Source organism: Falco rusticolus, chromosome 12, assembly GCF_015220075.1.
Source record: "Falco rusticolus isolate bFalRus1 chromosome 12, bFalRus1.pri, whole genome shotgun sequence".
Classification (NCBI taxonomy): Eukaryota; Metazoa; Chordata; class Aves; order Falconiformes; family Falconidae; genus Falco; species Falco rusticolus.
Window position 1 is genome coordinate 21,752,504 of NC_051198.1, and position 2,943 is coordinate 21,755,446.

A 2,943-nucleotide genomic window follows, 5' to 3' on the forward strand; every position below is an offset into this window, starting at 1 on the left:
TGCAAGGTAATAACAATGAATTGCAGGAGTCCACAGTCTAAGAACCCAATTTTAAGCAATGAATTCCAAGAACCTGCTCTAACAACGATAACTGCAAGAGGCCCCAAACCTGTGTGGAGCAACCTCAGAAGCCATGCGGGTCTGAAGCTCACCTAATTCATGGATAGCAAAAGCTGTTTCCCTTTGAGCTTCTATTTCTACTAAAGCCTTTTAGCAACCCTGATAAAAGAAGCAGCAAGGGCTTCGCCTTACTTGTTTGCAACCTCTCCATTCCTTAATTCCCCTCCCCTCTGTTGCAATCCACTTTGCACTCCAGCAACCCCTTCCCTCCTGCCCAAATACCACCTTTCCTCCTGAAACTATGACTTTGGGAAGAAAGTTTTAAGAATAAATGCATCACCTCCAAGAACAAGAAATTGGCAGGCTCATAAAAAGAATCTCTAGACTGGCCCAAGTCATACCTTCAGAATGCATTGGTTACACTGCTGTCCTCCACGGCTTAAGTTTAGAAAGGAAAATTAAAAATAAGAATATATACAGTAATGTTAGTCCAAGCGAATTCTTTGTATGTAGTTTCTACAACAAATGCAGGACTGATCTCACAAACAAGTCTGCTTTAATACAACACATCTAATCCAGGAGCACCTAGACACTGAATGTGACTGAGGAACTATGGAGAAGGGGGCGGGGGGAAGGAGAAGAAAAAAATTGAATAAAGGAAGAGAAGTTATATTCCAAGGCAAGCCAACTTTAAGATTGCATGGGGAAAGAAAAAAACCTCACTACATGCATTTGCTAGTATTTCAGTGCTTGCCTTAGTGAACATATGCTTTTAATGTAACCTCTGAAATGCCGTTTTAACAGTAGCCATGCATATAAGAGAAACAGAAAGGGGCAAGCTCTTAAGACGATTCTCCTCTCAACCATACTGACAAGGAATCTTTCTTCCTTTCAGGTAATCACCTTCGCAACACTTGTAACAACTTTGCATTCCCAAAAGCTGTAATAGCTTATTAAAATTTTCAGTGGCTTTATCAGTGAAGAGAACTGTCAAGACACATGCAGTCATAACACTGCATGTATACCCAAACCTCACATCCTTAGAAATAAAACTAAAAAGCCTTAAATACTCAGTTTTAGGAGAATTAAAATAGTAAAGCACATTTTCCTGCAAGTTTTCTTATTGTGTTTCGCATCTAAAAAGTACAAACATTGGTTGAAGATCTTCCTGTAGTTCTGGTATTCCTGCATGCTTTCTCTTACGTGAATTCTCTTGTGTACAATAAATATGAGATTGCATTAGAGCTTTTTTTCCTCAATTGTCGAGGCACTTGCAGGTAGTCAACCACCTATGCTTCTACCTTCTCCTTACTAGTCTTTCTTTCCAACTTTTGGAGAGAGAGAACAGCAAGCCTACAGGAGTCAGAGCTTGTTTTTCTCCCATTCTTGATGGCCAACTGCCAAAAGCTATCCCAAAAACAGTTCTTCAAAGGTCACAAATATTCCCCAATCAGGAATAATCTTGGCAATATTTTTCTGCCGTATTCTAGGAAGCACACGTAAATCAGAGGTTTTCCGAAGTACAGAATTTGACCACATTGGGTTGATTTCAAGACAAGTATCAAACAACAGCACCTGATAAACACGGCAAACTACATCAGGTTACAATCACATGGTAAAAGTACCAGGGTCACTTAGTAGTCACACCTATGGACACAGGTAGCCATCTTTCCTTAACCCCACTGTAAGAAAGCAGCTGTACCATTCTAGCTAGCACTCTTTAAATCCATCGATCAACCGACCAACTTGAGGCAGACAGCTGCCAGGTCAAACTTTGGGAAAAATGGCTAAGATGTGACAAAGCAAAATGCAAAATGGATTGTGTCAGTCTGGGAACGTGAGACTTTAACTACAATGTGTAGCAATGGTAACTTTAACAGTTAAGCCTGGGTTGTTGTTGTTTTTTTTTTCTACATCAGGAAATCAGACAGCCAAGTTCTCACTGCATCATTAAAAACACCTTTAAGGCACATTTAAAACATAGCCACAACGACCTATAATGTATTTCAATAGAAATAAACCAAACTAATGTACCTCCAGACTAAATAATAAGACTGTCACCATATTGTAACCCAACCTCTCTCTGGAGCCAGCCTCGATCTTTTTCTTCTCTTAAAACCTGGAAATTTTGATATTAATTGGATGGTGACGCCTGAGCACTTGGTAACACACTGGAATTCCGATAAATAAAAATAAGTTATTTTGCACATTAGAAAAATCAGCATCACTTCACACACGCTCCACAGCACCCGGAACTACCTGCAGCGCTGCCCGCTCCCGGTGCCGGCTCCCCCGCGCCCTTAACCCCCTCGGCCTGGCTCGACCCCGGTGCTGCCCAAGAGCCGCGGCCGGGAAGGCGGCAGCGCTGCCCCGCCGAGGCCGCGCACAGAGCCGGCCCCCCCGCCGCGCCCGGCATCGGCCTTCGCAGCCGGGACCCGGGGCCGGGGCCCGGGCCCGGCCCCGCCCCAAGGTGACCGCCCTGCGGCCCCGCTGGCAGCCGCTGCCCTCAGGCCGCGCTCCGCCGCCCCAGCCTCCCCTAGAGGCTGCCCCGCAGCCGGCCCACCCTGCGCCGCCACAGCCGCACCGCTGCGGCCCTTGCCGCCCAGCACCTCCCACCCCTCACGGCCGTAGCACCACCCTCCCCACCGCGATCCCTACGCCGCCGGGGGAAATAGTCCCCTCTCCCAGTCGCTGCGGGAGCCTGGCGGCGAGGCCCTGACAGATATCGGCGCGGCCGGAATCCTTCCGCCGCGCCGCCGGGGCTCCGCCGGCATCCATGCCCCCTCGGCTAGATCCGGCCGGGCCGGCGCGGAGGGATTCCCGGGGGCTGCGCGGCGCCGGGGGAGGGGGAGCGCGGGAAGGCGGGGGGCGGTGTGAGGGGGG